Source organism: Oncorhynchus clarkii, chromosome 10, assembly GCF_045791955.1.
Source record: "Oncorhynchus clarkii lewisi isolate Uvic-CL-2024 chromosome 10, UVic_Ocla_1.0, whole genome shotgun sequence".
Taxonomy (NCBI): Eukaryota; Metazoa; Chordata; class Actinopteri; order Salmoniformes; family Salmonidae; genus Oncorhynchus; species Oncorhynchus clarkii.
The window spans coordinates 37,011,704-37,022,600 of record NC_092156.1 but is presented as its reverse complement, the minus strand read 5'-3'; the positions used below and the strand labels follow the sequence as shown (position 1 = coordinate 37,022,600).

Here is a 10,897-nt window from a genome sequence, read left to right as displayed (position 1 = left end):
AGTCAGAACCATAGGATAAATAAAGGGGGCATATAAGAGGACAATGAAAGCTTTTAGAATATTCGATGATGACATTTCGCTAAAACAGGCTATAGGCTAAATGTGCACCACCAAGTCAGAACAGTGGGCTAAGTTATGAGGTAAAAGGGACTAAATTATTAGGGTGAGACACATGGGCTAATAACAGCTTGCTACACAACATACACTTAGTATTACGGTCTTAGCTACTGTATACATATCTCTGTGGCATTTTCCATAATTTATGCAGCAGCATACAAGACATTGGACTCACCTTGTTGTGCTGTGCACACCTGAACAGGAAGGTGGCGCAGCATACCTTCTTGTGGGCTCTAGAAAGAGGCCCGAAATCCCGATTTGGAATTCAGAGTTGGATTTTCTGTATATTCCCAGTCGGAGCTAGTTGAACTCACTGAAGCCTGAGATTTCCCAAATCCAAATTTGCAGTTGTTTTGAATGCGGCAGAAGTCATGCTGGATTGACAGCATAGCTAATGTATTCAAACTTCTTTGGCCCATGGCGTTATACTATTCTTTGTGATATCCAATTGGTTGTTACGATCTTGTCTCATCGCTGCAATTCCCCTACGGACTCGGCAAACTGCACTGCTTTTTGATACACTGCTCACTTAAACCTGGAAGCCAGCCGCACCAATGTGTCGGAGGAAACATCGACTGGCCCGCCACAAGGAGTCATCAGAGCACGATGAGATAAGAACATCTCAGCTGGCCAAACCCTCCCCTAACCCAGACGAAGCTGGGCCAATTGTGCGCCATCTCATGGGTCTCCCAGTCACGGCCGGCTGGGACACAGCCTGGGATCGAACCCGGGGCTGCAGTGGCGCCTTAGCACTCATTGTTGAATTTGCAATTTCCAACTTGTTTTGTAATGTTTATGTCAAATGGCCAATGAGCACCGATACGTTTTATCTATAATTTATCTTCATATGACAAGGAAAAAATATTTGCCAGTAGATTGCTGACTTGATGCAGGATGATGACTGCTTGTCTAGCTTCCTAGCTAAGATTTTGAAAGTATGATGTTGACATGATCAATCCAATCAATGCTAAGGGAAATATAACGAGATTTGACATTGTTTTATCTGTGGCCAATGACTTTGAGCCTTCTTGGATGGGCACTTCTAATGTAACTCTATGGCACCACCCAAGGGGCTTGAATTTTCGAGTGACAGAACACTGAGCCAATCATGGCGCAACTAGAGAACATACGTAGCGCAGGGAAGAACCAACCCCTGCGCTACGTATTTTTCGCTAGCTTCCCCACCATCACAGAAACCACTTAGCAAGTGCAAGTCCTGTTAATACATTTGTTATTATTATTTTTTATCTAAATATATTTTTGGGGGTGGGGGGGGGGGGGGGGTCGAGGTGAGGAGGAGGATTATTTAAGATACTGTTTGAAGAGGTAGGGTTTAAGATGTTTTCAGAAGATGGGCAGGGACTCTGCTGTCCTAGCTTGATTGGGGTGCCAGGACAGAGAAGAGCTTGGACTGGACTGAGCGTGAGCTGCAGTGATGGGCAGTTCCTCTTGCTGTTCCGTAGGTAAGCACCATGGTATTGTAGTGGATGCGAGCTTCAACTGGAAGCCAGTGGAGTGTGCGTAGGAGCAGGTTTACATGAGAGAACTTGGGAAGGTTGAAAACCAGGCGGGCTGCTGTGTTCTGGATAAATTGCAGGGGTTTGATATCCTAAGCGGGGAGCCCAGCCAACAGCGAGTTGCAGTAGTTCAGACGGGAGAAGACAAGTGCCTGAATTAGGACCTGTGCCGCTTCCTGTGTGAGATAGGGTCATACTCTATGGATGTTGTAGAGCATGAACCTGCAGGAGCAGGTCACTGCTTTGATGTTTGCAGAGAACAACAGGGTGTTGTCCAGGGTCACGGCAAGATTCTTTGCACTCTGGGAGAGCGACACTGTGGAGTTGACAACCGTGATGGAAAGGTCTTTGAGCGGGCAGGCCTTCCCCGGGAGGAAGGGTGTGGAGATGCCAGGCATGCAGATGTGCGTGTCGCCACCTAGGTGTCAGAAGGGTGTAGGAGAAAAGTAGATGAGTATCATCCACATAGCAATGATAGTAGAGACCATGTGAGGATATGACGGAGCCGAGTGACTTGGTATATAGCGAGAAGAGTAGAGGGCCTAGAACCAAGCCCTGAGGGACACCAGTAGTGAAAGCACATGGTGCAGACACAGATCCTCTCCACGTCACCTGGTAGGAGCAGCCTGCCAGGTAGGATGCAATCCAAGAGATGCCCAGCCCTGAGAGGGTGGACAGGAGGATCTGATGGTTCACGGTGTCAAAGGCAGTGGATAGATCTAGGAGGATGAAAACAGAGAGTCAGCTTTGGCAGTGCAGAGAGCCTTTGTGTCACAGAGAAGAAAGGGAAAACTGTACAACTGAACGCCTTCAACTGAAATGTGTCTTCCTCATTTAACCCAACCCCTCTGAATAAGAGAGATGTGGGGGGCTGCCTTAACATGACATCCACGTCTTCGGGTCCCGGGGAACAGTGGATTAACTGCATAGCTGAGGGGCAGAACGACAGATTTTTACCTTGTCAGCTCAGGGATTCGATCCAGCAACATTTTGGTTGCTGGCTCAACACTCTAACCACTAGGCTAACTGCCGCCCCGAAGAGCAGTCTCAGATAAGTGACCCGTCTTGAAGATTGACTGGTTAGGGTCAAGAAGATCTTTCTGAGAGAGATAATGACAAAGTTGATCAGAGAAAAAGTGTTTTGGAAAGAAAGAAGGGATACAAGTCTATAATTTTTGACGTCAGATAAGTCGAGAGTTGGTTTCTAGAGGAGGGGGTCGAGCAGACAGGATGTCGGGTGGCTAGACCTCACTAGTCGCAGGATGTCATCTGGAGAGAGAGTGGAGAAAAGGTCAAGGCGTAGGGTACTTCTGTGTGAGTGAGACCAGTGGACCCAATAGTCTGAGTGAATGAGTAGCAAATGTCGTTAACCTTTTTTTCAAAGTGGTTGACAAAGTCCTCCGCAGAGACGGAGGAGGGAGGGGGAGGGGTTGGGGGATTAAAGACAGAGGAGAAGGTGGAAAAGAGTTTCCTAGGGTTAAAGGCTTGAAATTTAGAGTGGTAGAAAGTGGCTTTAGCAGCGGATACAGAGGAAGAGAAGGTAGAGAGGAGGCAGTGAAAGGATGATAAGTCCTCCGGAAGTTTAGTTCTCCTCCATTTTCGCTCAGTTGTCCGCAGACCTTTTCTGCAAGCTCCCAATGAGTCACTCAGCCACGGAGCAGGAGCGGCGGGCCGAGCCAGCCGAGAGGAACGTGCACAGCGCAAGTCATAGGATGCAGAAAGGGAGGAGAGTAGGGTCAACGAGGCAGAATCAGGAGACAAAAAGGAGAAGGATTCAGCAGAAGGGAGAGACGTTACGATAGAAGTGGAGAGAGTAGTGGGAGAGAGAGAGTGAAGATTGCGACGGCGCATGACCTTCTAGGTAGGGGCTGAGTGGTTAGGGTTGGAGGAAAGGGTTCCTCAATTAAAAGTTTCAAGCATATGCCGTGACCGTTTGTGGTAGATGGTGGCATATTGTGATGAATTGTGTAATTCTGTCATTGCACTACACTATCACAAGGGGGAGTAAGAACGCTGATCTATTGGTAGTCTAAACTGTGGCACAAATAAAAAATGTGGAGGTGAATTAATGGAGGTGTGAATGTTTCAGTCCGAGAGTCTCTCTTCTCTGGCACTAGAGTCCTGAATCAGGCAAAAAAATGTGTATGCTGGCTGGTGGTCCTGGAGTTGAGAGAGAACTTTGGTAAATACAATGGCGCAATTACACTTGACAGGTGGACTGACGATTTTCGAAAAATAGGCATGGTGGGCTTTTGATATCTCTTGCTCTAAAAAACAGAAAGAAATAATTGTAATTAACAAACTGTCTTTATTTACCACATTGTGAAAGAGTGATAGCCCCTCTATATAAAGTGTTCTTCTGAAACACAGTGTCCTTCTTTGCTGATGTGAAGAAGAAACTGAATGAAAGAGAGTCCAGCGAGGATAGGGAGGGGAAAAAGGTTGCCCATATTTTCAAACCTGTGCTACTTCATTTATTTATGGCAATTTAAGCAATTTAATATATTTGTTTAAGCTTGGCCTATTTATTAGGCTATTTCGCAGCATATAGCTATATTTGTCAGCATAAAGCTGCGTGACTTACTCATTCATGGCTTTGGATCAAAAATAAAATAAATAAGTACCAACATGATTTCTGATAGTCTTTCATAAAGAAATATTTTGACTAAGTTAATCTGTTCATGTTGTGTGTTTTCAAATATTTGTGACATTGTGGATACAATGAAGAATGTAAATAAATAAAATAAATCCTATTCATAATTAATAATCAAATGCGTGTTGTAAGATTTTATTTTATATTTTTAGACAATACAAAACATACACATACAAACAACAACTACATCACACCTGCCCAGACCCACCTGGTCACACCCGCATCTACAGCGTACGCATCACTATTCAACAAATTGCCTCAAACTGCACCATTTTGTTTCTCTCCGTCGCCCACAAAAACTTTCAACATTTGGATAATAAATAATTTAAAGGCTGACCTTGGTTGATTTTCAGTTTTTAAGTATGATTGATGACAAAAAGACCAACCCATAGGGTATCTCATTGCAACCTTATATGCCATGTCTTGAAATATGCAGATAGATGGATTAAAAGTTCATTTCCATTGTAATACTTCTGACAACAAAATGTCTAACTCCACCCATAACTTTTGGACTTTATAACATTCCCAGAAGGCATGGATTATGGAAAATGAATCTGGTAATCTAATTTAATTTACTGCGGCCCTAAGACCTGTGGGTCTATTGAAGATAGACACTGCCTCTTAATGAGTTCCGAGAGCCGATCCGTTACCCTACAAAGTAATATCAATTTATTTAGCCTAATTGTTTTTATGACTACAGACAGTAGACTATTATTACTATTTTTTGCATTAATTAATTTGTGTGCATGTCTATACAACATTTGGCTAAAAATAAACCATGCCATGAATTAATAAGAACAGATCATTTTTTTGCACAATCCAAAGTGGCACATTGACAACTCAAATCGGTTTAAAGAGCCTTCTAATATTAGTCAACAAATATACATACTAAAACAACTCCGGGACCACCCGCAAGATGATTTTTATTCCTGATGCAGGACGCTAGTGCGATAGGAGAGAGCCTGACTGAAACATTCACACCTCCATTAATTTACAAAAGGATAGTCTAATAGCTTGGCTGGATGTGAAAAATCCCCCGATTTGATCCACAGTTTAGACTACCGATAGATGATACGATCAGTCAGAGTTGAGTCCTATTGTAAAGTGTAGCCTAATGGCCAAAAAAGGGACATTTACAATGTATTCAATGCTTAAGTTCTCTAGACTGCATGCTAAAGACAATCAGAAAGACTGTGTCTTTAACCCTGCATTACAATATAACTTATTTTGAACAAAAGCCAAGAAGGAGTGAGTCACTCAGCCATATGCTGTTCCTGCTTCCGTAGCCTATTTGAGTGTTTGTTTAATATCCTACTGATTCTGTGATCACCAGGCCTCATGCTACTGCAAAATGTTGGATAAAGCAATTTCACAAATCCGGCTGTTTTTAAATGTTCATATGCTGTATTATATACCAGACTATCTGGTATTACTTATACTTATACTTTATTTGGTACTGTTTACACTGTTCCAAACTGGCAGATAAATTGTATTGTAACCTAAGAGCACCTGTTTGTCATACAACAGTATCTCTTGACAATGATTTTACATGAAGCATAATTCACATGACATTCCTAAAATACATATATCCACTAGGCTAATAAATAATCCAATTTTTCCTTTGGATTACTTAATTAACCTATATAACGTTATTTCAAGTTATCCTTTTGGAGCACATGCAAAAGTGATTTGGAGTTGTTGAACAGTGACAAAATGTACTACACAAAAAAAACGTTGTTTCTACTTTGTCAGAAGAAGCTCTAACTGGACCGTAGCTTATTATTTACTAAAACTGTTGTTACACTGTAAGGTTTTTATTCTAAGATAAATGAAAATGGTCTGTTATATTCCATTACATTCTTAAAATGTTGACTGAATATATGCTAAATTAACAAGTTGATGGAATAGCCATAAAGCCTCTGCGACAAAGCACCAACCCCGCATTGGTAGAGAGTCAGGCAGAGAATGGACAGCGTTGCACTGTACTGGAAGTACGCAACAACGCTGTGGGCCAGTGGTAAATGGTTTAGCAGCCTTTCCAATAAATTGGAATACAAAAGAAGCCATCCACCCTTGATGGGCTATCAGCAGGACAATAGACTCTTGCCGAGTTTAGGGACTTTAAATGTATTAATGGATGTTTGCGAGGCATGTCACTTAACCCATCTCTTTGCATAACCCACCACATGCACTGTTTTCTAACCACATCTGGGTGGATCCATAATGAATAGCTATGGGAATAAATATTACTGAATGACAGAAATATTGGAATAAAGTAGGCTAACACAATTGAAAGCAACAAATTGTTGCTTACTGAAACACCCAAAGTCATCCAATTATTATAATAGGATTTGAAGCAATAACCTACCCGCATGTGTTCAACTACTTCAGCAATGTTTCATGCTGCTTTGAGACAAGCATGAGGAATGGTCTTGATGAATCAATTATATTTTTATTTTCATGAATGTCCGTTTGGGTATTGGTTAGCCTAACATTAGGATGTGTAAATGTTAAGATAATTTTGCCCTTCACTCGCAGTCGCTTAGTAGTCTAGACCTACGGTACTCCCGACCGGTCACGTTGTACAGCGCCGTATTTTCCAGGAAACCCTGAGGCCTACATAGACTACTGTAAAATGCATTTTTGTTTTTCTTGAAATAACATTTTAGGCTTGAACAAATCTTGTGTTTTAATTCTGACGTACAATAATACCTTTCAGAGTTTTGTCAGTTTCATCTCACCAACAAAACACCAAACGGCCTGCGAGTGTGTTACACGAACAAGCATAACACAGAATAAAAAAAACAGAAGTTAGGAGAACTGGAAAGAGGTATCCTGCACATTTTAAAGTTAAAAGTCTCCATTCGCTGTTACTCCTGAGTTGAGTTTACTTCACATTTAGGTAGCTATTGTAATGAATTTGTTTGCCAGCGCAAGTCCAGATAACATGAGCTGTATTATGCTTACAACAGGGAGGTTTCAGTCCGCTAGGTGTATCTCTACACCATGGGCATATCTCTGGGTGACATGGACATCCCCATGCAAGCACCTTATAAAAATATGACAAATTCAATATTGCACCATCCCATTCTCTGGACTATGTCTGCAATCATAACCAGTAGTATCTACCAGGAATAATGAATCATAGAATTATAATAGATGTTTGGTGAATATATGAATTATATATAACCACTCAAGTATTTTCGAATGTATTTAATCACTGAAAATCTTGCCAAAGCATATTCTGTAGGAGGGGTTAATATGAATGTACAATAATTTGCCATGATTTATATGAACATATGGACTAAAATGAAATGAACAAGGGAGAGGTTAAACATAGGCTAAATCTGGCATAAGCTTATTCCCACACTTTACAATAACTCTGTTGCAGTAGTCTTAGGTAGTCTCTGTATAGGCTATTCTCTCCATCACAACACTACTGCCCAGTTGAAGAGCTTGTGATCTCCATGCAGCACCACAGCACCATGCGCCTTTGGAAAAGCACCCCTCAGCCCATGAAGATACCCTTCTGGTAGCATGCAGCCATAGTCATACCCTAATGTATCCCTATTTGCCTACTAGCCAAATAAATTGCAGAGCATGCATGATGCATGCTACTCATCATTCCAACATATTTGAACATCTATTCTGTCATTTGTCTGTTGTAATAGGAACTAAAATGAGAATAAAACAGTCTTATCCATTTGTTTATTGAAATCCATGTGTGTATTCAAAATTATCTACTTTCTCCAATGTTCTTTAGCCTATCTCTTTAATAATTCAATGTTTAATTTGGGGCTTTCCAAATAAAAAAATAGACCTTCGAATTGAAGGCATTACAATTTAGGCTAACATTTTGGGTACTGGTGTCTTGCGGAAAAATTGTATAATTCTGTTTGTGTTTTATAACTGTTTTGATTATAGGACTCCCCTTAAAAAGATACCCTAGCTCACAGGCCTCTAAATATAGCCTATAAATCAATTTTAAACAAGTTGAAGAAGCACATGCAGTGGCTGATATGGAAAACAGATCTGTCAATAAGAATAGGCTATAGATAGTTATAGCCAAGACTTAATCAATATATATCAATATACAAATATTTTGTTTTGTCACATTTATTGATATGGGTAAAGCCTCTGTGTGATGGGGTTGTGCAATGCAAATGGCAATAACAAGTCTACATACAGAGTGGAATTCACTAAAACAACAGTCAAAATGCCTAATATAAGACCTACAGTCCGTGCTCCCACGTACTGGAAAAAGTGTGATTCATTAGGTTACATGATCACCACAGTAGCCCCACACGGCTATAAAAATAAATTATGCAATTATATGGTCATTAAATAACACAACAGCATGGCATATTACGATAGTGGAATAGGCCTAGCCTAAATCATATTTACTTTCTATTTTGCAGCTCAGGCGGTTATACTTGGCTCTTCTGTGTCTTTATATTATCATTCTCACACAGGTAATTTGCTGAAAGCCCAAGCCTATACATGCCATCTACTGGTATAACGTCATTATCGAATGCCGTTCTAAAACAAGCTCTAGACTTTTATTTTGGAAATTAAACCAGAAGCTCTAGCATAGACTCTAATGTCTGGGCTAGAGTTGGGTGATTGGCGAGCTAACTTTGGCTAGCTATGTTCGGTTCAAGTCCATCGAGCACTACAACAATTTTCAAATTTCCACTCAGCGCTACAACAAGCACTGCAGCAGTAATGAATGAGTAGGAAAATGTATCTATAGGCTTGCGTTGTTGTTATTATTAGCGGCTTGGGTATTTTTTGATATTGAGGAATATTTCACTTTCTCTGTTCATAGGAGTAACAACATTAATTTGTCCATGAGGCAGAAATAATGCGATGAGACTCAAGTTTCGCCATCAGCTGGAAGACGGTCTCCCCTTTGGTCAGTGTCAGTGGAGGAAAGGGAGAGCGGAGTGATGTTGAGAGACGGACCCTCAGTCTGCTGCTCTCTCCCTCCGCTTACACTGACCATCAGATGCAGGCACCATCAGAACAGTAAAATAAAAATAAAAAGTGAATTATTTAAATGTATGGTCACTCAGCTGTGCATCACAAGAAGAAAAAAAACAGATCTATTACCGGTGTGATCATATAGCCTACCTCAAATTTGTAAATATATATTTTTGAAATGGCTGAAAAACAATGCATTGGCAGGGCAATTCAAGCAAAGCCAATATGTGCTGATAATGTATTGGGCCTATAGCTTAAAGCACAAACCTCATTGCTACAGTACTGTTTTTAATTGGCTAATGTTGTATAGGCTAACGTTTTTTAAGCGGTAAATCTCGGCTTGTTTTTTGATTCAAAGTGATCTTGACTCAGAAAAGGTTGGTGACCACTGTTATACAGTTTTCACTATCAACATTTCCCTTTACTGTGGCAATTGTGATCGAATCAGCGCAATATTAGCTACTTTCAATGCAACATACCGAAACAAAACAAACTACTGTATGCAAGATATTTTGATGTAGGCAGAATGCATCGGAGTAGGATTCTACTGCATTTACACACACTACTCAGCCCATGAAATGAATGTGAAATGTCAGAATAATAGTAGAGAGAATGATTTATTTCAGCTTTTTGTTCTTTCATCACATTCCCAGTGGGTCAGAAGTTTACATACACTCAATTACTATTTGGTAGCATTGCCTTTAAATTGTTTAACTTGGGTCAAACGTTTCGTGTAGCCTTCCACAAGCTTCCCACAATAAGTTGGATGAATTTTGGCCCATTCCTCCTGACAGAGCTGGTGTAACTGAGTCAGGTTTGTAGGCCTACTTACTCGCACACGCTTTTTCAGTTCTGCCCACAAATGTTCTGTGGGATTGAGGTCATGGATTTGTGATAGCCACTCCAATACCTTGACTTTGTTGTCCTTAAGCCATTTTGCCACAACTTTGGAAGTATGCTTGGAGTCTTTGTCCATTTGGAAGACCCATTTGCGACCAAGCTTTAACTTCCTGACTGATGTCTTGAGATGTTGCTTCAATATATCTTCATCATTTTCCTCCTTCATGATGCCATCCATTTTGTGAAGTGCACCAGTCCCCCCTGCAGCAAAGCACCCCCACAACATGATGCTGCCACCCCATGCTTCAAGGTTGGGATGGTGTTCTTCAGCTTGCAAGCCTCCCCCTTTTCCTTCAAACATAACGATGGTCATTATGGCCAAACAGTTCTATTTTTGTTTCATCAGACCAGAGGACATTTCTCCAAAAAGTACGATCTTTGTCCCCATGTGCAGTTGCAAATCGTAGTCTGGCTTTTTTATGGAGGTCTTGGAGCAGGGGCTTCTTCCTTGCTGAGCGGCCTTTCAGGTTATGGCGATATAGGACTCGTTTTACTGTGGATAAGTAAGGTCCTTTGCTGTTGTTCTGGGATTGATTTGCACTTTTCGCACCAAAGTACATTCATCTCTAGGAGACAGAATGCGTCTCCTTCCTGAGTGGTATGACGGCTGCGTGGTTCTATGGTGTTTATACTGCATACTATTGTTTGTACAGATGAACATGGAACCTTCAGGCGTTTGGAAATTGCTCCCATGGATGAACCAGGCTTGTGGAGCTCTACAATATTT

At 41.1% G+C, this 10,897-nt stretch overlaps 1 pseudogene; it reads right to left on the bottom strand.

Annotated features, from left to right (window-relative positions):
- Positions 1-2,656: 2,656 nt before the first annotated feature.
- LOC139419224 (uncharacterized) lies at positions 2,657-7,834 on the bottom strand (annotated as a pseudogene).
- Between the last annotated feature and the right edge of the window lie 3,063 nt (positions 7,835-10,897).